We start from the raw sequence: 27,090 nt of genomic DNA on the forward strand, positions 1-27,090 counted from the left end.
AATACACCTGGTTAACCACATCGTTTTAAAATTACCTTTTATATTGGTGATAAAGCTGGTTAATAGGAGCAATAGATAGACTTAGGTCCTTTGAAATAAAGCACCAGACAAATGCAGTTGGAAAAACAGAAAGGAAGAAATAGGGTATAGAAAAGTATGAGTAGAAATCCTTTAATCGGAGAACAGAAAGAAAGGAACAGAAGGGGTACAGAGTAGGAAGAGATGAGTTGACAAGTTATAAATTGCTGGATCACATTCACCGAACCAAAGGGAAATGTGATCACCTGCCAAACATGTGAGCCACCAGGGTCATAGGGACTGTGGAGCCCCATGTAGATGTATTTGATCCATAACACTGAGGGCCCATCCTCTCTTCTCCATTGTTAGTGCGTACTCTTTGGGGGATAATAAGATGAAACTATGGCATGATTCCAGAGGGCTATAAAGAACTTGCTTCCTGAAAACAACCCCATTTCCTGATATTTGTAACTCATTTGCCTGAAAACAAGATAACACAGCAACTAATCATCATATTCCTATGAAAATGACTCATACCAGGTCTATTATTGGGAGAATGTTTTGATAAGGAGGGAGGCAAGGGAGAGAAGAAGAGGGTAACAAATGAAAGGAAAAAATAACCCAAACTAAAAGCTGTGGCAGAGATGGAGGGACAAACAGGAAGATAGGGACCACGAGAATCCAGAGTCACTTTCATATATATTGGGAACAAGTTTCTAAATTTGTTGAGGCTCCTGACAATTTGAGAATAACGAAGAGAGCCATGCCAATCTTCTGAATGTTTGTAAATTATTGACAGTTTTTTTTTTAAATACTAGGATAGTGATTTCCGTCAAGAATAAAAAAAAGTGAATGTTAACAGACAAATTCATCATTTTCAGATAAAGTTCAACTTCTGTACTAGTTATAAATAACATATATATATATTTGATTCATGTGAATTGTTAGCTTTTAGGGTGTAACAATGATTTCATTATCAAAGAGATACCTGTCAACTTGCTATATAGATAAATGGTTTGTATATTTGTGTTTGAGGCAGTTTAAAGAAGAATAATTAAGACCCATTATGCCCCATTGTCCTTTATATAGGACACCTAAAAAGAACCTATAAAATTTTAGAGAACACCTATAAACTTTCTGGAGTTTTTATAGGTGTTGTATACCTATAGGATGATGAGATGTGATAGGTTAATAACACTTGGCATGGATTTCTGTTATCCATGCTATTCTTTTTGGTGGTGGTGTGTGGGGGGGTACTGGGGATTGAACTCAGGGGCACTCAACCACTGAGCCACATCCCCAGCCCTATTTTGTATTTTATTTAGAGACAGGGTCTCACTGAGTTGCTTAGCACCTCACTTTTGATGAGGCTGGCTTTGAACTTGTGACCCTCCTGTCTCAGTCTCCCAAGTCACTGGGATTTCAGGTATGTGCCACCGTGCCCAGTCCTTGCTATTCTTATCTGCTTTCACAATGAATGGAGATTGACCATGCATTTCTCAGGTGGAGTGGGATTTCTAATTCTGGTTCTTGTAAATGTGAAATGAGAAACTTGGTGCAGTCAGTGAATAATAGTCACATAAAGGCACACTTTTCTTATCCAAAGTGAGAACATGATCCCTTTACTGTCCACCAGTAAATACCTCAAGGGATGTTCCCACCAAGGAATTTTACTCATCAAAACCATTTATGGGCAAAGGAAATTCACAAAAGCATATTGCTGCTAAGCAAGTGATCATGGCCATGAGGAAAAAAGAAAAACAAATGCATGGAAACCACATCTTTATTCCCATTAAGCCATGTAAATGCGTATTAGGCTAATGTGCCTAATATAGGATAGTGATGGAACCAGAATGCTGCTGAGAGAATGTTGAAATAAGTCATTTTGGTAATTCCAAAGAGTTTCTATAGATATGCACTGGATTTCTTTTTAATTATTCTACATCTGTTTAGAGATATGCAATTTCCAACTACGTAATTAGATTTTAAGTACTTTTTCATGACTATAAATAAAGTGTTACATGCAATTACATTGAAAAATCTACAGTGCAGAAGCAAGCTGCAGCCCACAGGTTATAGCACTTTAGCATATGGAGGATGCTCTTCTTATGCTGTGATAATCAAATTATAAAGAATGATTTACCCCTTAAGCTAGTTGATAGTCTGATTATATTTAGAGCAAATTTGCTTCCCACAATCATCTGGTAGGAAAGATGACACTCTTCAGACTTTATCTTCTCCTCTGGACAGTATTGGGACTGGGAGGAATTATTAGTGGAAAAGAACAAAACCACCCAGGAACCAGACCCAGAATGCTAATCAGTTTTGAAGAAACAGATCTATTTTTATCTTGCTTTCAGACCTGATTTTATTTTTCCTATAATAAAAGCTATGATTTTCAATCTGGGGTTGGAAGGGCGATTTGGGGCCAAGGATTAGGATGCATGTGTCCTTGGCATGAAGTTCATGACCCTTTGGTACCAGCCTCTTCCACAAGAGGCCAACTTGGTCCCTCCTTTTTCCCAGTTTCAGGTAGTAACAAGTTCGGGTTCTTCTCCCAGCTGCCGACTGAGAAGGGGGTATTCCTCAAGTCTTTTGTTAGGAAAGGGCCTAGTTTCAACAAACACCAGGGCAAGCTGGAGCAGCAGAGATGACATCTCCTCTACATGCTGTAAGTGGCAGTGAGGAAAGTTTAAATTGAGAATGTGCTGCCAGCAAACTCGCCTGAGTGCTCTGTCAATTTAATTCTTTCTACCTACTTTCCATTTGCTAAAAGGGCCTCCCCAATTTAGCTCTGGGATTTCTCACACACTTTGTGCCATTGCTTAATGGCACCCAACCCCCGTGGCACCATCTGCTGCATCATCCCTCATAGCCTCTGTGGATTTAAGATTTAACTTCATAGTCGCCAACTCTCTCCAGGTTTTCTTATACAATCTATTCAAATCCATGGAGCCACAGGGAGCAGGACACATATTCCATCCAAAATCTTACTTCAAGTGGTTTCCTAATTTTTTTTTAAATACAAGGTAGAACAAGGAACTTTCTTTCTGAAAATTATTCTTATTTTTAAAAATCGTTACATTTATGTATGTTGTTGGTTTTTAGGATGTAACCAATATTTCATTGCCAAAAGAGAAAGATGTTTACTAACTTTCTATGTTTTTCTGGATACCTGCTTTCATTTTCCTCTTAGGGTCGATGGTTTTTGCTGCTTCTGTAATCCTCTTTTGGTCTACCTGTCTCCTGGACCTTCGTCTGAGGGCTTTATCAAAATGTAAAACAACACCCTGCTATTCATTGAAATTTGTATTTCATCAGGGAAGAGAAAGCTTAGACACATTAAATAGTAAATGTCCAGTCTGCTTGGAGCTAGCTCTGAATGAACAGTGATAGCTGCTCAGAGAAGAGACGGATCAGAGTAGATTGCGTCCCTTCATGCAAATCAGTCAGCCTGTGTTTACAGAAGTCAACAAAGCAGAACACTTTAGAACACAACATACTACCAAAAGGAAAAGCCTAAGACATTAATAAAATTTTCCTTTAACTTACTACTTTGGGGTTAGAACATGATAGAAATACATTATGATAATTTTATCAATTTGATTTTCTTCAATCACGAAAGTTATAATCAGATATTACTAAGTAATTTTACAAGTAAATTTTTATCCTTCATCCTATTTGTGCAAAGGATTTAGGCTTCATGGGTAATAAGTTTTGGAACAATTTGCTACATTTGTCTAAATAATGCTTTTGTATGTAATCTTAAATGTGTTTTTCATAAGCATTTATTGTCATTTTCTGTCTTTCCCAGAAAGAATGAATCATTATTAATTTAGTCTTACAGCAGGCACAGAATCAGATCTGTTGTAAGTTGGGAATTCTTTTGGACTATTTCTTTCTTTAGGAAAAAATGCTAGATCATTGATTGAGGCAATAATAAAAACACCCACCAATATTAGTTGCACAGTTTCTTATGAGTCACTGTATGAAGTGCTTAGAAAATTAAATATATGTGGATATTTGCATATAGTTTCATATCTACAACACAACCTCTGTACATGTGCAGTTAAGTTTAATGAAACCATTTTTGAATTCCAATCTCAAACAATTGGAATCTCATTTAACATCAGTACGAGATAAATTTCATTGTCTGATTTTATATTTTGGAAACAAGTCTTTTATCAGATATGTTTTTGCAAATATTTTCTACCAATCTGAATTCTACTCTGTGAAAGACATTAAAAGAATATGTTCTTCATTTACTAAAGTCATATCATTTTGTTTTGGCAGAGAGATTGTGCTTTTGGTGTTATTATCTAAAAACTCATGGCCAACGTCAAGGTCACTTAAATTTTCTCCTTTGTTTTCTTTCTTTGTGGGTGGGGGAGGGTACTGGGGATTAAACCCAGGTCCTTGTGCATGCTAAACACTAACTGAGCTAACAAACTACCACTGGGCCACATCCCAAATCTCTCCTTTATTCTCTTGCAGTTTTAGGGATTTTCATTTTTACACTTATATATATGATCCATTTTGATGAATTAATTTTTTGTGTCTGATGTAAGGCTATGACCATGTTCATTTTTCTACATGTGGATGTCCAATTGTTCAGTATGATTTGTTGAAAAGACAAAGATTAACTTTTCTCTATTGAATTGACTCTGCACCTTTTTCAAAGATCTATCTTGGTATGTTTGTGTGAAGGTATTTCTCAGCTGACTGTTCTGATTCATTTATCTTTGTGTCTATTTTTCTTCCATTATTTCCAGTTTTGATAGATGAAGAAAATAATCTCAGGGAAGTCTGAGCAATCAGCAGACTAGAAATTTGAAGTCAGCTCTTCCACCTAGTTCACTAAACTATAGCCACCTCTTTCAATGTAAAACAGAAAATTATGGCTTTTAAAATCAGAATAGCTTAAACCATCTGCTTCCCTTGCATTCTCTTTGATCATGTGACATACATGGCCATCTCCTCTGACTATATGACCTATAGCACCTTGGTCCCATAGGGACAGATTTGCTGGAGAATGGGGCTCCTGAATAGGCAATACATTGTACACAGTAGGTTTCATCTACCTGTGCAGTCTGAACCCTGTCATTGTTTAATTTGAGATTGTTTTATTGAAAAAATGCACAGGTGCAAATTAAAACCCCAATCCCTTTACAACCTAAGATGGAAGATTTCCAGTAACACTGTACTCCACGGATAATGACATGAGCTGCTAATGATGCAGCTGCAAAGGGCTTAATTGTTGCTCCTGCTCTCCAGAAAGGAAGTTTGAAGAGAGAGGGTATAATTGGTTTTGCTGGGAAGAATGGCTGTAGGGCCCTAGTTTTGCTATTGTACATATTTTTTAGAAAAAGAAAGGTTTAGTTTGAAGTGTTTTTTTTTTCTTTTTCAAGAAAACAATTTTTATTTGAGGCTGGCATTTTGCAGGACTTAATAGTATTTTGCACCTATCGTCCCTATTTTTCCAACTCAGTAGATGGGATTTAAATGGAAAGCCAATGTCTCCTTGCTTTTGGGATGGAAGTACTTCCTGGTCTTTGTCCCTCAGAGAGTTGATCAACCAAAAGTGAAAGAAATTTAAAATTTAAGTCATTTTCTGTGGAATTCAGGTGAGACCTTTGGTAAGAACCCTGGATAATGGAAGAACCCTAAAATTATCACCTAGCAAATTTATGAATCCTTCCTCTTGGCATGTTTTATGAATGGTTCAATGGGGTTATGACAGGAGGATGAATGGTACTCTGATTAGGGTTCTTTCCACCCACATATTCTACTGTTCATTTTTTTTCCTCCAATGGGGCACTCCAGATAATTTATTACCTGAAATATAAACTGTCTTCTAGTTATTTTATCCTTTTAAAACTTAAGGTTTAAAATATTTTAGAAGAGATGTGGACCATAAGAAAGGGTATCAGTTCCTACAATGCCACTGCAGAAGAAATTGTGAGATAAACTAATTTATTATCATTATTGAACTTGTAATGAAAGAACTGAGGGATCAAGGTGTTTAGTTAATTTATGCAGGTAGAAAAACTGAAATGGATATTCTCTAAGATGTTCTCTTTTTCTGAAATAAAATTACTTCTCAAATACTGTCTTACTGATTTATTTTTGCATAGTGTTATCTTAGTAATTCCTCACATCTCCAAAAAGCATAGATCTGTATTTAGGGCATCAAAGTGTTCAAAGCTTAAATCTTCCTTTAAAGCATCAAAATGCTTCGCAACATCTGTATTTTAAACATGACTAAAAAAATTTGCCACACATATTACCAGTATTAGTTTTGGACTTTGATATGGGACTCTTTTCTATTAGAATTAATAGCTGCAAATTAAATCAATTTTGAACAGAAGAAAATACATTTTGATGATATTTGGTGGAAACTTAAAATTCCTTAATTCCAACCTGTTACATTTATGAATTAGTAATGAATGCTCAGAGAATGCAGTATCTTCCTGAGTTTCCAGAACATGTAGATGATAAAAGCAAATCACTAGACCATGACAGTTTCCTTGCACAGTTCCATGTTTTCTTTTACCTTGAAAATGGGTCCTTTAGGTCACATATTTATTTTAGAGAAATGGAAATAATATATGCTTATGAAAATTCTGCAGTTTTCAAAGACAGATTCCCTGTTGAACTTGTCCCAGACTCAGTTGAAGGCTAACAATGAAAGCTAAATGAGTGGGAGGGTTACAAACACAAATCCAAACTTGTCCACAGTGGTCCACAAAGAGAATTCAGGTGGTGAATATGCTGCTCCAGAATTCAATCAACCTGTTCCTTCTTGCAATGAACATGCTGCTTCAGCTGTGGATTGGGAAGGTTTTCCTAGCATTTCTACATAGGAACATTAAGCTTTTAAAATTCCTGTTAACCAATAATGTACTTCTAGGCTCAAATTAACAATACAAAGTGTTAAAGAATTGGAACCCACAACAGTAATGAAAGGTGCATTAAAATCAGGGGGGGTCTCATTCCACCCAAGCCTTGTTCAGAATGTGAATTGTGGATGTCACCCAAATATTTTGGCTCTTTAGATCATCAGTGAGTTTTAGAGCTTTGCATTTGTCACCGTAAGGGGTTTAAGGAGATCTCTCCAGAGGCAGAGAAGACCTCTACTTAGACCTTGCAGGTTCTTGACATATAAAGATATCAAGAATTTAAATATGTATCAAATTTAAGCGAAGAGGAAGAGTTTTACCAGAAATTATAAGGTGAAGATAAACATTCCTAGAACAAAATGCAGGCGATCTCAAGAGCAAGTTGTGCTTTGGAGCCTCAGACTCTTCTTTTTTAAAGGAAACTTTGCAACTGGTGAGCACGCGAGGGTAGACAGGGATGATGTCAGTCTGGTGATCAAAAGATGGCCTGTGATGGTTTGGCTGTTCTTGGGATCTTTGACGATGTCTCCATTGGTTAAGAGAGAATGTTCTGAATTTACTCTGTAAGTTTCTTAAAATATTGCATTTCCCTTTGCTTAATCTAGCCTAAAAATAGGTGTGTTAGTACATTGCACAGGGCCGTTTTCGTAAGTGTGGGAATTTCCCAGTAAATTTAGGATGGTAAGTGAATTTACAGTAACTTTAAAATTTGGAGATTTCCCAGATATCTGGGAGTGTCAGGCCTGGGGAAAAACTGACTTAGGGAGAAAAGGGATGTAGCACTTTAGCAGAGGCTTTCCCATTAAAGTTACAGTCTCCCTGTTCTTCCTTTTTGTCTCTCTTCTACCCATATTTTATTTCTTTTCTATCCTGCCTCATATTTATGAAAAGCCAGTGTTTCTGAAGCAGCCAATTAAAGATCTGCTTTGAGCAGTTTCTTAAGATAAAATGAAAACTTCAAAAGTACTTTTTCTTTTGTAATTGTTCATTTACCATTGCCATCTTTCCTTTTAATTCTCTGCTTTCCCATTAGAGATAGTATGCTTCTTCATGGTCTAATTCTTATAAGTCTAATTCTCTTCTAACTTCTTTATTCCCTCCCTTTATATCTATTCAGGGATGCACTCCTAGTCTGGAACTAAATTTAGGAACTCTTCTCATGTCCAGGGTGTTTACTATTTTCCATTGGGTGGACACATCTTTTCCATTAGGTGTTCTGTGTGCTCTGATGACCCTTAAGAACCACAAGCACAATTTCAGAATCCATGTTGAATTGCAACTTATTAAAAAAATGACTCTTCCTTTCTCTCTCCCTCCCTCCCTTGTCCTACCCCGTCTTAGTGTAAAACCTGGTTTTCTTCTTGGCTCTGACTGAGTAATCTTGTGTATATTTTATTTTTTTTCACTATGCTTTTTGTTTGTTCTTTTTAGATATACAGGACAGTAGAATATAATTTAACATCATACATACATGGAGTATAACTTATTCTAATTAGGCTCGTGGTCATAAGGGTGTAGACCTGTCAGAAATCCTCCTTGTGCAATGTAATAGCTCCCTTGTGAAGAGTCCCATTCTGTGCATATAGCATAAGCAGCCTGAGCTGAACCAGTCAGCTGAAGGTAATGTTTTATTTTTCCCAAATAGAGGTAATGCCTCATTTGTTTCTGACTCCTTCTAAGGGCCAAGCAGTAGGTTTCCAGTTGCCAGGCTAATAATGGTAACCTTATTAGAAACTAAGCATTTTGGTGCGATTCAAGAACATGGATATAAGGTAGGCATGGTACTGGAAGGTTTCGTTTTTTGTGTGTTGATTAAGAGATAAAAAAAAATTTGTGTTGTTTTCTCTCACTTGGAGTCCTTTGGCTCTTGGCCCATGTATTAGGGTTTTCTAGAAAGATAGAACCAATGAGAAAGTATTCTTGCATGTACCCTCTCTCTTTTTATTCCTTTCCTTTTTCCTTTCCCCCTCCACTAATTTAAAAAAATGGCTTATATAATTATGGAACTGAGAAGTCTTAAGATCTGCAGTTGATAAACTGGAGACTCAGGATAGAAAGTGATATATTTCTAGTTCAAGTCTGAAGGTCTGGGAACCAGGAGAGCCAAAGGTGTAAACTTCAGTCTGTTTGAGTCTGAAAGGAGAGGAAGGTCAATATCCCAGCTTGAAGATGGTCAGAAAGACAGAGCAATTTCTTAGCCTTTATTTTATTCAAGACTTCAGTGAAATGAATGGGGACACCCATGCTGAAGGGAGCAGTCTATCCTTCTGATTCTAATGTTAATCTCTTATAGAAAATATCCACACAGAAATACCCAGAAAAAGGTTGAACCCAATATCTGGGCACCACATAGGCCAGTCAAGTTGGAAAATAAAATTAATCTTTACAGCCACTTTTGAATTTTGCCTGTGGGATTGGTACTATGAAATAGTTCACAGATTGGATCCCATTTGGGGAGAAATTAATACCTTACTCCACCTCTGTTTCTCTTAACCACTCCTGCAAATTGTATTAGAGTGAACAACTGGAATGGATGGGATCAAAAAGGTATGCATCATGAGCTAGTGTCCCTAGGGCTGCCCTTCCTAGGCAGAAATCTTGGTTGTTTCACTATGTCGAACTCCACTCTTTAGGGAACTATGTGGGATTTGAGCCCAAACCTTATCATAAGAATATCATTTTCCTGGCCACATTCTCTGGGAATATTACTTCAGGAATAAGGAAGAGAACTAGGTAGAATTTGTAGGCCCTGGTGTTGTCTTATCTACTTATTAGGCACAGTTGACAGGAGTTGACTAGCAACTAACCCAAGGGTGGCCGATAATGCTCCTGTGATTTGTTTATTCAACATATTTCCTAGTGCCCCATAAAGTAGAGGTACCAGAGAGAGAGTGCATAAGTCGGGCATGAGCTCTCTCCTCATAGAGCAGAAAAAGAGATCCTGAGCTTGTTGTTAAAAACTTAGTGCCTGTGAGTCTGTTAAAAATAGTGTACAGAACCAAGATGTCATTCTAGTTGAGCAACTTTATTTTACTTGTCCACTTTCCCAGAATATATAATACGATCGCCAAAATCAGATTAAGAAAACAACTTGTTGAATGGGAGAGAAAAAGCTCTTTCCTAATATGAGTGAATGTTGTTATCATCATCATCATCATCATCATCATCATCATTATTATTTTCGTGTTGAGGATTGAACCGAGGAGCACTTACCACTGAGCCATATTCCCAGACCCCCTTTCATTTATTTTTAAATATATATAATTTTATTTAGAAATGGGGTCTCACTGGGTTGCTTGGGGCCTCTCTAATTTGCTGAGGTTGACTTCAAACTTTCGGTCCTCCTGTGTCAGCCTCCCTAGAGCTGGGATTACAGGCGTGCACTACCACATCTAGCAATAGGAGTGAATTTCAAGGATTGAAATAAAGTGACTCCCAGGAAAGAACAGATGTGATCAAAAGTGACATTCTGCAGAACTTTTCTGCTCTCACCCCAAGCCCTACTACTAGCTGGGAAGGCATCACAGGGAACAACAAGCAAAGTTAGCTCCAAGAGTCTTTTTGGAGATGATAATAATGGCTATCTAATCCTCCAAGTTTATAGCCAATTGAGGGGTGAATTTAGAAAACTTATTTAGCAATTGGAATATTAGCTTCATTACTCATAAAATACTTTGAAGAATGTTTGGAATGTACATGTCTAGAATGAAGCTTCCTAATACTGTACTGCCTCCTCAGGCTCAGGCAGAATTTTCAGAATTAAGCACAGTTTTTCCCTGAAAGGGCAGGTTGCTTGTGGTAGAAGTTTCTATTCTAGGTGTTACAACAGACCTTTATGAGAAGAGGAAGTCTCCCTCTCTCTCTTGTGTGTCATATGTACTAAGTAAGTATTAATTAATATATATTAAGGGTTTTATGATCAAAGGACACTTTGGGCTATAGAAAATTGGACAGATTTCCTTGATGTAAGACATCCTAGCATTATTTTTTATAATAAAAGGAACTAAACAGACACTTCTCAAAATAAGAAATATGAACAGTATGCAAATATATAAAAAAATATTCAGCATCTCAAGCAATTAAAGAATACAAATTAAAACCACACTGAGATTTCATCTCACTTTGGTTAGAATGACAATTATCAAGAATATAAATCATAAAAAAATTTTGGTGAGGATATGGGGAAAAGGGCACACTTATATGTTGCTGTTGGGACTGAAAATTGATGCAACCATCATGGAAAGCAGTATGGAGATTCCTCAAAAACTAGGGATGGAACACCAATTGACCATTCCTTAGTATATATACAAAGGATTTAAAAATCAGGATGCTACAGTGATGCAGCCACATCAATGTTTATAACAGTACAACTCACAATAGCTAAGTTATGGAAGGTATCCTCCAATAGAAGAATGGATAAATAAAATGTGGTAAATATATGCAATAGAATGTTACTCAGCCATAAAGAAGAATGATTTTATGACATTTGCTGGCAAATGGATGGATTTGGAGACTATGATGCTAAGTGAAATAAGCAAGTCCCCCCAAAACAAAGGTCGAATATTCTGATATGTGAATGTTAACTCATTAAAAGGTAGGAGGGGAAGAATAGAAGTTCAGTGAATTAGACAAAGAGAAATAAAGGGAAGGGAGAGGGATAGGAAAAGAAAAACAGTGGAATGACTCTGACATAACTTTCCTATGTACATACGTGAATGCACCACAATGAATCTCACCATTTGTGTACATCCAGATATGACTAGATCTTAATTAGAATAAGATATAATCCATGTTTGTACAAATATGTCAAAAAGAGACTCTACTTTCACATATGACTAAAAATAACAAATAAAAATTTAAAAAATTAAAAGTGACATTCTGACTGTCCATGGAAAGATATAATATGTGAATTTTTCCTGGATCACAGCATGGGACCACTTTTCCATGGAACACAATTTGAGACACACTGCTCTAAAATCTTCAAACTAACAGTGATTATTGCAGACATAAGGACAGATAGCTGACAGAGCAGGCCTCAATCTTGGGCCAAATAGAAAGTGGGTTCCCTTTATTTAATCATGACTAATAGATCCAAGGAAATCCACTGCGTTTAGGGAAAGGCAGTGGAATCCAAACAGCAAGAGCCTTGAAGAGAAGATGATCTGGATTTGAACCATAGTGGGTGAGATTAGCAAATACATCAGCCTTCAGGGTGTTGCTTTGCCTATAAAAGTAGGGGTAATTATTATTTGTTAGTTATATTCTCATGAATAAGATAATTCTGTAAAGACTTAGAATAGTATTTGGAACATATTTATAAAATATATTTTAGCTTCTCCAAGGCCTTTTCTCAACCTTTCCAGGGTTAAATTTGGAATACTGGGAAAATACAGTTTCTCCTGTGTTTAGATTACTTCTTCTGCTTTTACATAATTATTTTACATAAATATTTACTGACAGCATTTACTAGAAATATATATAACAGTTATGATGATCTACCTTAATTGGAATAATTAAGATTTTAAAAAAGAAACAGAGAATCTATCTTCATGAAACATTTTGTCTAGTAGAGTTTTTAGTGAGGTACACAAATAGAGTTGTCATGTAATTATAAATAGTAGTTTTTAATTCTGCTTTTCACATGCATTATCTCAGTCAATCTTTATAAGAACCTTTTGTAATAGAGTTATATATTTCGAATTATTTCACCATTTGTTAAAGAAAGAAAAAAAATCCCAAGGAAATTGAACAACTTGGTCAAGGTCTCCCAGGCAACAGAGTATGAACAGAATTCAGCTCTGAAACTCAAACCTTGTGCCCCTTTCCTCCTATCACACCATGACTGTGCTGAACACCTTTCAAGTGAAAACTTCCTAGGGAATTCTTTCCTCCTCAAACGAAGACCACAGGATTGACTGTCAAAACAGAGACTTCTGTCAAGCAGTGTCAGAATGCTTGGCTGCTTAAGGCTAATAACTTTGGCTACAGAATGTCCTTTTAAATGCCCTTGAAAGATATATTTTGGTAAGATTCGGGGGCCCTCTGCCTCATGCTAATAAACTTAATTATATGGCCTTAAGATGGAATCTTAAATAAAACAGGAACAATATCAGGCTTCTCTTCTATAACAGAAACAATGTGATACAATCTGGAAGTACTTTAGAAGGTATGAAAGTCTGTATAAATGTACTAATTTTTAATTATTCTCTCTGATGTGAGAAGCAGTGATAATGGGAAAGCAATTAATAACCAGTTTGTAATACATTTCATGATTATCTCCGCTAGGCAGGAATAGTATCCATCATTCATAGTCTGTTTTCCCTGGGTGTTTACAAATGAGTGGCTGAAGAAGGGAATTGTTTCTGAACTCGATGATTTTGAAGGAAGCTTGTTAATTTAATTGACTATAGATAGACCCACAAATCCAAGGATTGACTATGGAAGTGGTGTTTCTAGAATAGGAAGTCCTCTAAACAGTAAAGTTTTACATTTACTTAACGCTTGGGGAAAAACTTCTTAAATCACTTTAATATCTGGAAAGTCAATCGGTATTATAATCGGTATTATACCGGGTTGTTTTTCTTTCTTGCACATAAAGTATCCAAAATTTCAGGTTTTTACAGAACTGTTCTTTTTAAATAAGTTTTATAACCAAGGCCTAAAATTCATATTTTTACTCCCATGTGATCTTCCTGTGGTATGTTTATCTTTTGGAGTTCTTTTTCTATTGAAGGTGTTCTTTGTTAGTATTTAGAAAATTTGGATTAAAATGATATAACTCATTGTTGGCAGAACTCTGGGTAAATATTAAGAAAGCATCCCTCTGGAGTGCGATCTGGTAATACTTATTTAATAAACATTAAGCACTGACTCCCATTTCCTTTTTAGGTGGTGAAAATATTAGGTGAATAATGTCATGCCTTCTGCTTTGGGAAAAAAAAATGAGTCTACTAGGGAAAGAACAAATGAGACAGATACGATGTTGGGTAGACAGCAGATAGCACCTCTGTAGAGGCCAAAACTGGGCTTCTGACTTTGTGGTAATAAATCCTGCCTCTGCAAACCATAGGCGATAACACAGGACTCGGGGCAGGACTACGGAGCTCCTTCCCTAACATTTCAGAATAGCTTCCTTTCATTCTGGAATATTTGGTAATAGAATGTGAGTTCAGAGTTCAGAGCTGAGTGTAGGCATGCCCCTGGCCATATACCATAAAGCTGGTTTGACACAATGGAGATCTCAAAGCAGACAGAGTCAAGAAATAGAGGGTCCTGACAAATTTGGTTTCTGTATCTAAGCATCTTGGCCCTTCCCAGGGTTTGCTTACTAGAATCAATATTCTTTCTTTTTCTTTTTGCCTGTTCAATATTTGTTTCTGTTATTAACAATCTGGGTAATATAACTCATAAATATTCTAATGGAGGTATGGAGTACAAAATTATTCATACCTCAATATATAATCATTTTGATTGTACAACTAATGTTCATTATTTGCAGGTTCTAAACCTGTGAATTCTTATACTCATTAAAATCATTTGTAACCTCCAAGTCAAAACCCATCCTGCTTTCTGGTCATTTATGGACATGTACAGACAGGTGAAAATTTCCCAGTGGAAGTTTAACAAGGTGATACTGTCTTATTTTAACTTTCATACTGTAAACAAATGTCCTTTCCATGCTCTTTAGTAGAATTTTTATTGTTGTTGGTGGTGATTTTAATATTTAAAAGGGCCCCTCAAGTGGGCTGTGCCTTACAGAGAAGATGTGTGTGTTAGATGAACTTCTTCCAGATATGAACTGTAGTGCTACTGGCCATGAGTTCAATGTCAATAAGGTGTCTTTAAAACAGAAACACACAGAAAAAAAGATTATGTAAATTCATTGTCAAAAAAGTGCCTAGAATCTTGTATGTTCTATATTTCCCCAGAAGCACTGTCACAGAATTGGTTAATTTAGTGTTAATGGTGACTTATAGACCATAACTAGTACAAAAGTATCTCTGTATACTTGTAAGGATATAGTCACCACTGTATCTAAAATTAATTGTATTTACCAGTATGTTCACCAAAGCAATATTTATATTAGTGAATAGCTGGAGAAAAGACAAATGTATAACAAATAAAAAGTAGTTAAGGTACAATGTACCTACTTTTAAGTAACAATTTGTGGATATGTCTTTACATACAAATGCATTCATAAGATCCATAGAGGTGTTGGAACAGAATTTACTGGCCCAGATGAACTTGAAAGAAGGAGTCATTCTTACTTAAATTTCTATTTATATTAATATATTACTAACATTTCTATTTACATTAATGTCTTGTATTTATATTTATATTAATATAATTCATTACATTACATAGTAGTAAATAATGTGTACCCAATATTCACTACTGCGGGTGTGCCCATGTGGCATAATTCTGATCAGTGAGGCCAAATAGAGGTCTTGTTTGTAGAGATTCATGGAAGGCTATTATGTTTTGTAAATGGGTAGAGTTGGTATTGTTTACATTTTGTTCATATTCATACTTCTTCTGAGTTGGAAATTGAAATGGTGCCCACGATGTTCAGACATTAGTTAGTCCCCAGAGGTTTCATGTGTTGGGAGCTTGGTCCTCGGCGTGAAGATTTTGGGAGGTGAGAACATTAAGAGGTGGAGCTGAGTGGGAGGTCATTAGATCAACTGGGGACCTAAGAAGGGATCCTGGGGTCCCAGGAGTTCTCTAGCTTCCTGTTTTGGCTGTGTGATCTCTTGCTTCTATGTGTGCATTCCCTCCATCTGCTGTGGTGCCCTCACTGGATGTGCCAATATTCTATTTGGACATTTAGCTTCTAAAACTGTGACCTAAATAAACCTCTTTTAAAAATAAAATTAGCTTAATTCAGGTGTTTTATTGCAGTAGCAAAAAGTGGATGAATTCAGTGTCTATTAGTTTAGGGTCCATATTTTACTATTAATATGAAAGATGGAAAGTCTGCTGTTTTCTAATTCTAAGAGAGACACTTTGAAATGTGAATGAGATATATTCTCCCTGCAGTAGTATAATACATTCACCGAGTTCCAACTTCATGGAGGAGGAAACATACGTGATCAAAAAACTTGAAAAGAAGTTCTAATTCATTAGCAATGAGAACTGTAAATTAAAACCATGATATAATACCATTTCACATCAATAAAATGGGAAAAAGTAGTTTGACCTCCCTACCTGCTGGGAAGAATGTACAGAAAGGAAAACTATCACATCTATCTAGCAGAAGAAAGTTTGCAATTATTTTTAAAGAGCAATTTGCAATGTATGCTAAAGCTGAAGGTATTCATATTCTACAACTCTGCAATTCCACTTGTAGAAATATATCCTAGTAATATTTAGGTGCGTGTGGCCAGGGAGAAGGATATAAGCATATTTACTGTGTCATTTTTAGTGATAGTACATAGGTTGTTTCTGTATTTATTAAGAGGAGATTGGGACCATAATTTAGAATATATTCGGAAGATGAAGTACCATATAGCAGTGAAAATAAATTCCAAACATGGTATTGAGTGAAAAAGCATTATAGAAAATTGCATATTGCATTTGAGCATGTATATAAAGTTTATATAGCCACAAAAGAACTCTAGATAGAGAGTAAAACAAATATGAAGAAGAATGATCAACACCAAATTATGTTTCTTTTGAATTTGTATTTTCAAATTCAACAGTGTTGGCTTGAATTTGAAAATACTCTGTTTTGTTATTTTTGTAGTGAGATATAGCAGAAAGGAGAAGGAAGGGAAGTACAAAGAGCCTCATTTTGTTGATTTTTAAAAAAAAATAATCTGAAGAAGATATTGTACAGTATTGGGATGTCAACAGGGTGAAACAATGTAATCTAGGTACTTGTTGCATTTATTTTTGTATTATTTTGTATTTATCTAAATGTTTCAAATATTTAATAATTAAAAAATAAATGCATATGGAAAATCATCTATCCGAGAGCCGTCTGTGAACTGTGTATGTACCTTAGCCAGTGAATAGGAAAATCTGGTATCTGGGAACTTCCAGCACTGATCCTGCTGGTTGAGATTGCCCAGATACATGTGAGCTCCTATTCAGTTCTGCCCAAAGGTTCCACACAGCACCAGAGATGGGTGACCTGCTGCAGCCACCTAGCCACACAGCCTCCCAGAAATAGGTGTGACTTGCTAAGTTGCCAGTCAATCTGTTGACTGCAAGACACTATGAAGCAAGACCCCACCTGCTGAAACCTGCTTAATGCCCTCCCTTAAATAAAGAATAGGAGCCAATTTTTAACTGCTCTGTTCTAGCTCCTACCAGGACTGGAAGAATCTATTAGGCACTCTGCTTTAAAAACTAACTCTGACTTTGTCTCTTATTTCTTCATTAATTAGTTCAGACTATATTTTTCTCAGGTGACTTAACCTCTCCTGAGCAGGAAGAATTACCCTGGTGAGGTGCTGACCACCTTGCGATAATCAACAGTGTTGGCTTGAATTTAAAAATACTCCCTGCATTTCATTGTGTACTGGTGAGCACACAGGAATCTGAAAATACTCCCCAGGTGCCTAAGTGACCAATAGAATTCAAGAACTGGATCCCATATATAGTTGCATATGAGAGGAAGTAGTTCTCTCAGGAAGAGGTTCAACTGTGCAGCTGATTTAATGATGAGAGAACTAACAAAGAAAAGTCAAACTGCCAAGTTGTTACCAAATGGAATAGGCCTCTAGAAGTTACAAAGTGTGTGTGTTCCCTCTATTTTTTGTTATTTCTACAAGTTAAATAGCACCGTTCCTATTTTGCCAACAAGGGAATGTAATCAGGCAGGAAAATATTGTTTATGTTGTACAGAAATTTGGAGATGAAGAAGAATCATATTAATGTCCTCATGAAGTCTTGACATAATCTTTTTGCAAATGGAACTTTAATAGAATATTTGTTTGGAAAGCATACCTTTTAACTTACCAAGGAGGTATAATTCCGGCAAATACATAATAAAATAACCAATGTAAAGCTGTAAATCTTGGGTAAATGTGAACTCTAGCAGCCTGTATCACTTTCTCTCCCTCAATTATACTGATGCTAGAGGAAAAGGCACCCACACAATAAAGATACTAATTTTGAAGCTTATGTAACATGGGGATGGGTGGATTATAAACTTCATAAGCAAGAGATGCTAGAAAAGCCTAAATAGAAGAACATCTTCCAAGTGTAGAATTCCAACCAGTCTCTCCATAGGTATTTTGAGAGTTTATATCACATTTGGATTTCTATTCATGTACTTTGAGCAATGGAAAACAATACCATTTCTATAGTTCACTTACATTAGTATATAATCATTCTATAAAATGAGTTTCTCTCTGGAGATGGTTATGTGGAAGGGATGCTGATAATAATAACTATGGCAATTAATTTGGTTTTTAAAATGCTTTTTCAGTCACTAGAAATTGAAAATAATGGCTACAAAGTTAAGCAACTAAACAGAAAGCAACCTATAACATGAATAACATACACATTCAGGAAATTTATTTAATTTTTAGGAATATGTTCATTGTTGACTTAGTGATGTTTTCCAGAACTGCAAAAGAATTAAACTGTAGAACAGTCATTCTTTTCCACATTTTAATTGGTGCATTATAGTTGTATATGATGATGAGATATATTGTTACATATTTATACATGCACATGATATACAATATAATCAGGCTAATATCACTCCCCAGAACCCCGCCCCTCCCTCCTATCTTCCACCCCTTTGTGCCTTTCTTCTGTGATCTTCTTTGATTTCCCTGAGACCCACCTCTACCTTTCTTTTTCTTTCTCCTCTCTGGCTTCAATGTGAGAGAAAACGTATAATCCTTGACTTTCTGAGTTTGACTTAATTATCTTGACAAGATGTTCTCAAGTTCCATCCACCTTCCTGTAAATGACATCATTTCATTTTTCTTTATAACCAAAATAAGATTCCATTGTGTATATATGCCACATCTTCTTTATCTGTTCATCCATAATGGACACTTAGACTGGTTCTGTAGTTTGGCTATTGTGAATTGTGCTGCTATAAACATGGATATGCATGTATCACTGTAGTAGATGACTTTAATTCTTCAGAAAAATACCAAGGAATGGTATATCTGGGTCATATGGTGGATCCATGTCTAGTCTTTTGAGAAACTTCCACTATGATTTCCATAGTGTGTGTATTAATTTGCAATCTCACCAACAGTGTAAAAGTTCTCCTTTTTCTCCACATTCTGTCCAGCATTTATTATTATTTATATTCTCAATGACTGCCATTCTGACTGGTGTGAGATGAAATCTCAGTATAATTTTGCTTTGCATTTCCCTAAATTGCTAATGATATTGAACGTTTTTTATGTGTTTGTTGGCTATTTGCATTTCTTTTTTTAAATTTTTTAAAATTATTAGTTGTTCAAAACATTACAAAGCTCTTGAAATCATATTTCATACATTTGATTCAAGCGGATTATGAACTCCCATTTTTACCCTGTATACATATTGCAGAATCACATCAGTTACATATCCACTTTTTTACATACTGCCATACTAGTGTATGTTGTATTCTGCTGCCTTTCCTATCCTCTACTATCCCCGCTCCCCTCCCCTCCCCTCTTCTCTCTCTACCCCATCTACTATAATTCATTTCACTCTCTTGTTTTTTCCCCTTTCCCCTCACTTCCTCTTATATGTAATTTTGTATAACAATGAGGGTCTCCTTCCATTACCATGCAATTTCCCTTCTCTCTCCCTTTCCCTCCCCCCTCTCATCCCTGTTTAATGGTGATCATCTTCTCATGCTTTTCCTCCCTGCTCTGTTCTTAGTTGCTCTTCTTATATCAAAGATGACATTTGGCATTTGTGTTTTAGGGATCAGCTAGCTTCACTTAGCATAATCTGCTCTAGTGCCATCCATTTCCCTGCAAATGCCATGCAATGCATTTCTTATTTTGAGTATTGTCTGTTTAATTCATTGGTCAATTTATTAATTAAGTTATTTGATTTTTTTGGTGTAAAGTTTTTTGAGTTCTTTATGTATTCTAGATATTAAACCTATGTCAGAAGAGTAGTTAGGAAACATTATCTCCCAGCCTATGGGTTCTCTCTTCACATTCCTAATTCTTTCCTTTGTTCTGCAGAATCTTTATAATTTGATGCCATCCCATATATTAAACTTATGGCATTATTTCTTGAGCTTTAGGGTCCTATTGAGAAATTTGTTTCTTATGTCTATGTGCTGAAGTGTTGACTCTGTGTTTTCTTTTAGGAGTTGCATATTTTCTGCTCTAATTTCCAGGGCTTTGATCCATTTTGAGTTGATTCTTGTGCAGGGTAAGAGATAAGAGTCTAGTCTCATTATTCTATATATGGATAATCAATTTTCCCGGTACCATTTGTCTTTTCTTCAATGTATCTTTCTGACATCTTAGTCAAGGATCAGAAAACTGTAGATGTGTAGGTTTGACTCTGTTTCATATATTCTGTACCATTGGTCTATGTGTCAGTTTTTATGCCAGTACCAAGCAGTTTTTGTTATTATAGCACTGTAGTATAATTTGAAGTCAGATACTGTGATGTCTGCAGTGTTGCATTTATTTTTCTTAAAATTTCTTTGGCTATTCTGAGTCTTTTATTCTTGCAGGTGAATTTTAGGACTGATGTTTTTCTAGTTATGTAAAGAATATCATTGAGGGGCTGGGGATGTGGCTCAAGCGGTAGCGTGCCCCTCTGGCATGCGTGCGGCCTGGGTTCGATCCTCAGCACCACATACAAACAAAGATGTTGTGTCTGCCGAAAACTAAGAAATAAAATATTAAAAAAAGAATATCATTGATATTTTGATGGGGATTACATTGAGTCTGTATATTGCTTTTGGTAGTATGAGTGGCCATTCTTACATCAGAATTATCTCAAAAAAATTTTAGTTACTACTGGAGAATACAAGATGGCTATCACCATAACGGTAATTGCATTCAGAAGTCAGAAACTCCATGCAGCCCCAACCCTAATCTTTGAATCACACTTTTTTTGAATCATCCTTTCTATTGGGGAATAAATATCTCCTCCAAGAGTATAAAGGCAGACAACATAGAGCATAGCCTCAGGACTCATAAGTTATTCTGCTGTATATATAATAACATTCTTAATCATTCTCCCTTGTTATATTGAAATTTCTTGTATTCACTGCTTGTATCGTCATGTGAACAATATCTGCACTACAACACACAAGGATAGAACCATATATAAGTAGTCATGTGAGGACTCAGCTCTGGCAAAAAATGTGAGATAAAATCTCACAATGATGCAAAAAAGAACTGGCTCTTAACCAATTTTTTAATAAGTGCTTAAAAACTAATCATTTCCTTCCTTCTTGATCTTTCTATATCTTTTGATGTCTAAACAGTGAAATATGTACCAATGGAATTGAGATTATTGTTAGGGCTACTTTTGATGTCTAAACAGTGCCTGGATACACAATAATTATTTGTTGAATGAATAAATAATTAAATATATAATTAGTTATTCATATTTACACAACAAAGCAGCAGTGAACACACAAGACTGTGGAACAAATGAGAGAGAAGGTATCAAAGATCAGAGGGTTGAGTTGGGGAGCTATTCAGACCACATCCAACAAACTGTTGCCTAACAAGAGGTTGCCAAACCTTACCATAGAATATCATTGGAGGTCCTATTAGGTCACACCTACTGTGAGCGGAACCAAAACAGTAGTGCTGAATTTGTTGAGTTTAGTTCTGCTTCAGTTGTTATATTACACAAACATGCACTTATAGAGGAATCACATCTGGAAGTAACATGTTTCATGTAGCCCTAACAATAATCTCAATTCCATCTGTATATATTTCACTTATAGTCCATTTAAGTTATTTGAGTTTCGCTTATTAATCCATTCATATATTTGATAAATGCTAGTTTGTCACTTGTGATTTTTTTTTTCTATGTCAGGATTGAGCTTATCTACACATAAGTGGAAATGCAAAGATTGGATAATCTTACGCTATGGCCACAAAATGGTGTCCAGGCTCCTTGGGTATCTTTTCTCCTGTGCCCAGCATGACACTCTAAGAAAGTACACTTTTTCAAAATGGGCATCAGAAGAGATGGACAGTCTTTTTAAAAATAACAAAGAAAAATATCAGAATTAATTTCTATAAACAAAATGACTCTGTGGAAGAATTATATAGCCCTCCTCCATAAAAAAAATTTCTCAGATGACTTAAATCCTTTAAACTTTAATTCCAATAATATTCAAATATTTCATGACATATATGAGCAATTTTACCTTCCAAATCCTTTTAAAAAATTCAATTCTTACAAAGAATACATTAAGCAAAATACTGTGGCTCACGCTCTCCTCTGATAATAAGAGAATGATGCTAAGTATATCATTGGTAAACAAATTTAAACAATATATTAACATAATATACACAATGAAATGGGAATCAGAAGTTATATATTTAAATGTTGGCAAGGCTACTGATATACTAATAGATCCAGTTTGATACTGTGTTCATTTTATTCAGGTATTCCAAATTATTAGGATTGAACAAAATTATCACACATGACCTTTTTTTCTTTATTATTCCTGTTTCCTGGTTTTCTCTATTTTGTATTGGTAAAGCATTAGTTTTTTCTTTATTTGGAAGCTGAAAGCTCAATCTTGATTTTTATATTTTTACATAAATTTTTAGCTGTAAATATTTTTGGTTGAACCTGTATTTATTGAATTTTGGAATTTTCCTATCAACTAAGCCTGTTTTTTTTTCTTATTCAACAGCTCTCCTGATCTTCAATCTTAATATTATAATGCAAACAATAAAATAATTTTTCTATGTGGGTATTTTGAAGTATTAATATTATAAATTACTTTTAGTGCTTATCATTGTTTCTTAAAATCTCTCATCTTTTCTCTGGCATATACTTCAGTAGATCTTTCAGTACAGATCTGTGAATGACTGGCCCTTTTATTGTTTGTATGTCTTTAAGTAATTTCATGTTAAATTATTGACTAATTATTTTCCCCCATCACTGATGATACTGTTTTGTTTCCTTCCCAACTCCATCACAACTAATGAAAGTCTACTTTTGCTTTAGCTATTGTCTGTGGGGAATATGTTTCTCTGATGGTCTTCATGGTCTATGCTTTGTAACTGATATTCCCCTGCTTCATTTTGCAGCAATATGTGAAGATAGATGGTTAGATAGAGATGGTTAGGTTTAGATCTGTACATGGGTTTTTGCTTGGAGTACAGCCTAAGGGTGAGAATTCATATCTTTATTTATGGAAGATTCTCAGAGTTTATTCATATGTATGTTTCTCCATTCCTTGTTCTAGGGAATTTATATTAAAAGTAATACATTGGAATTTAATAATTTTAATTGTTAAATATTAATGTATTTTTATTGGTGTTGGTAAGTTCCTTGGTGCTAGCTTTTGGTGACTTTTATTTATTTTCTCATTTATTTTACTATGCCTGACCTAGATATTCTCATGTATTGAAATTAATCATTTCAAATATTATGAATTCTCTTTTTTAAAAATTTTGTTCCAGTTAGTTATACATGACAGTAGAATGCATTTTGACTCATCATACATAAATGGAGTGTAACTTCTCATTCTTCTGGTTGTACATAATGTGGAATCACACTGGTCATGTAATCATATATGCACATACAGTAATAATGTCTAATTCATTCTACCATCCTTTCTACCTCCATATCTCCTCCCCTTGCTTTACTTTCCTTTGCCTAATCCAAAGTACCTCTATTCTTCCCTAGCCCCCAAACCCCCATTATTATGAATTAACATCCATATATCAGAGAAAAGATTTGATCTTTAGTTTGAGGAGATTGGCTTATCTCACTTAGCATGATATTCTCCAGCTCCATTCATTTACCTGCAAGTGCCATAAATTCATTCTTCTTTGAGGCTGAGTAATATTTCAGGTTGGTTCCATAGCTTAGCTATTGTGAATTGTGCTGATATAAACATTGATGTGGTGCGTCACTATAGTATGCTGGTTTTAAGTATTTGGGGTATATGCTGAAGAGTGGGATAACTGGCTCAAATGGTGGTCACATTCTATGTTTGCTGAGGATTCTCCATACTGCTTTCCAGGGTAGTTCCACCAATTTACAGTCCCACAGTTTTCCCCTGACATCTTCGCCAACATTTATTGTTACTTGTATTCTTGATAATTGCCATTCTGACTGGAGTGAGATTAAATCCCAGTGTAGTTTTGATCTGCATTTCTCTAATTGCTAGAGATGAACATTTTTTCATGTATTTGTTGACCACTTGTATTTCTTCTTCTATGATGTGTCTGTTCAGTTTCTTTGCTCTTTTATTGACTGAGTGAAAGGAGAGAGGTTTCTAAAGGGAGAATACACATTGAGACACTAACCATAAAATAATAACAAGATGATGGCATTTGCAGGGAAATGGATGGCATTATAGCAGATTATGCTAAGTGAAGTTAGCCAATCCCTAAAAAAACAAGTGCTGAATGTCTTCTCTGATATAAAGGGGGTGACTCAAAACAGATTAGGGAGGAAGAGCATCAGAAGAAGATTACCACTAAATAGGGAAGAGAGGTGGGAGGGAATGGGAGGGAGAAGGGGAATTGCACAGAAGATGGAAGGAGACCCTCATTGTTATACAGAACACATGTATGATGATGTGAGGGGGAAGAAAAAAGAGAGAGAAATGTGTCACAGTAGATTGGGTAGAGAGAGGTGAGGTGAGGGGAGGGGAGGGGGGAATAGGAAGGGCAGCAGAATAGAATAGACACTAGTATTGCTGTATTATATACGTAGCCGTATAACCAATGTGATTCTGCAACCTGTACACTTGGAAAGATGAGAATGCATACCCCATTTGAATCAAATGTATGATATGTCAAGATCATTGTATTGTCATGAGCAACTAATAATAAAAAAAGATATGGCCTGTGATAAGCCCCACAGGTAGCTGAATCAGAAGTGGAACCAACCAAGGAGCAAAGGGTGTGATCTTAAAAACCATATGTACAATGCCATAGGCAACAGAAAGCCACCAAAGGGCTAGGCATGTGTGGTAGGTAGGGTAATCACCCTGCCCACCAAAAGATGTGTACAACCTAAACCCAGAACCTATAAATATATTACCTCACATAATAAAACCGGAAATAAGGTTGCTGATTAGATGACCTTCAAATAAGGAGATTATCCCAATGACCCAATTGGTCTAATCTAATCACACAACTCTTAAAAACTAAAACTAGACTAGATGAGGAAGATGAAATGGAAAAGTCAAATATGACAGGGACTCAACCTGCTTTACTGACTCTGAAAGTGAAGGAAGGGGAAAAAAAAGCCAAGGACTCTTGGTGGACTGCAGGTGGACTCAAGAAAATGAGAATGTTCCTCAGCAAAGAGCTAGACAGGAAGGAGGACCTGCATTCCCACAAGGGCAAGGAACTGGGTTCTGCCTGCAACAAGAAAATGCAAGTAAATCTCCTGAGTCACAAACATGGACTGTCTCTTCCTCTGTTTGGATCTTCTTTGATTCCCTTCATCATGATTTTGTACTTTTCAGTATTCAAGGACATACCATAAATTGTTAGAACTACAGGTGAGTACCTCTTTTGAGCTGTAAACGATGTTGTGTTTTTAGCTTAATTTTCCACAATTTCATTATTACTGTAGAGAAATAAAATGGATTTTTGTATATTTATTCTGAATCTTGAAATCCTGCTGAACTTACTAATAAGTTCCATGACTTCTTAGAAGTTTTTAATTTTTTTTTCTGTGTAAAATCCTGTCATATTTAAATGGGAACTAATTCTTTCTTAGTGATTTTGTAGGCTTTACATTTGCTGTTTTTTTCCTGATGTTCTGGCTAGAACTTCCAGCGCTGGTGAATAAAGGTGCTGAGTTTAAGCATTCTTACTTGTTCATCCTTTCACCATGAAACACAATATTCCCTTTACCAGTTTGGCTGGTCTCTAGTAAGTTCTGTTCCCCTGGGTATGACTTTCTTAAGGGAGCCATAACAACGCACCACAGAGACAGTGGTTTAAAACAGCACACACACTCTCTCATTCTTCTGGAGAATATATGTCCAAAATCATGATATCATCATCAAGGTCATTCTCCCATTAGGACTGCTTCCTAGCTTCTGGTCAAGGTGTCAACCCTCGATATTTCTGTGCCTCAGTCACCACAAGGGACATTGTCTCTATTTATGAGGAGGCTAGGGTAGAAATGGCCACTGATAGCATCGATACCTGAAGAGCTACTTGGAGATTTTCAAATGAGGAACTTAATTTTCTTAATGGTCACAGGACCATGTAAATGTTTGCATTCTTCTGGTAGTTCAAACTTTTCCACAAATTGATCCATTTCTTCTAAACTGTATAGATAGTGTGTTTAAAGCTGTTCAGTTGCACTCATCATTTTCTGTTACTCTCATGTTTTCCCTGAGGCTGCATACTTTATAATAAAGGGGAGGCATTTAACTGTCATTGTAAAACAGAGTCCTATTCAGAGTTTGTAAAGATGAATGTCATGCCTGGCTTTCTAGACCCTGCTGATAAACTTCGGTCAGGTGGGGACATGCACTGACCACAGTCACCATCCCCCTTTGATTGCACTTGAGTCCATCAGAAAGAAGAGGTCATAGGAGGTTGTGGAGAAGGAGGCCCTGGTGGCGGGAGGGACGTGCATCTGGGACCTGACATGGAAAAGTGAATGTGAGTTGTAAAGACGGAACCCATGATTTGGGTTCTACTTAATAGAAAGTCCTCAGCCTGAGGACTAAATATTTAAATAATTAAGCAAGTAACACAGCCCTTCCTTCCTACCTACAGAGGGAGAGTTACCTTGCACTCTAAGGGAAGGCCAACATCTGTTTCTAGGAGCCACAGGGAGAACACCTGCCTGACAAGTGCCAGCCTGGCCCAGTGGCAGGCCTCGAGGCAAATGCCAGCCCAGGGCACCCTGTCCTTCTGCTCCTGAGAACAACCACACAAAATGCAAAAAGGCGTTCCTCCTCTACACTGCCTCCCTCCCGTCCTCCAGGATCCCACACGTCTGTGATTGTCCTAGTGTGGGCCTGGAGTTGTCACCTGGGCCTGGGCTTCCTCCCCAGGAC

The 27,090-nt window shown here is 36.2% G+C and overlaps 1 pseudogene; it reads right to left on the bottom strand.

Annotated features, from left to right (window-relative positions):
• LOC113186298 (PAX3- and PAX7-binding protein 1-like) overlaps positions 1-25,988 on the bottom strand; it is a 69,813-nt pseudogene extending 43,825 nt beyond the window's left edge.
• Positions 25,989-27,090: the final 1,102 nt, after the last annotated feature.

Source organism: Urocitellus parryii, chromosome 2 (assembly GCF_045843805.1).
Source record: "Urocitellus parryii isolate mUroPar1 chromosome 2, mUroPar1.hap1, whole genome shotgun sequence".
In the NCBI taxonomy this organism is placed as follows: Eukaryota; Metazoa; Chordata; class Mammalia; order Rodentia; family Sciuridae; genus Urocitellus; species Urocitellus parryii.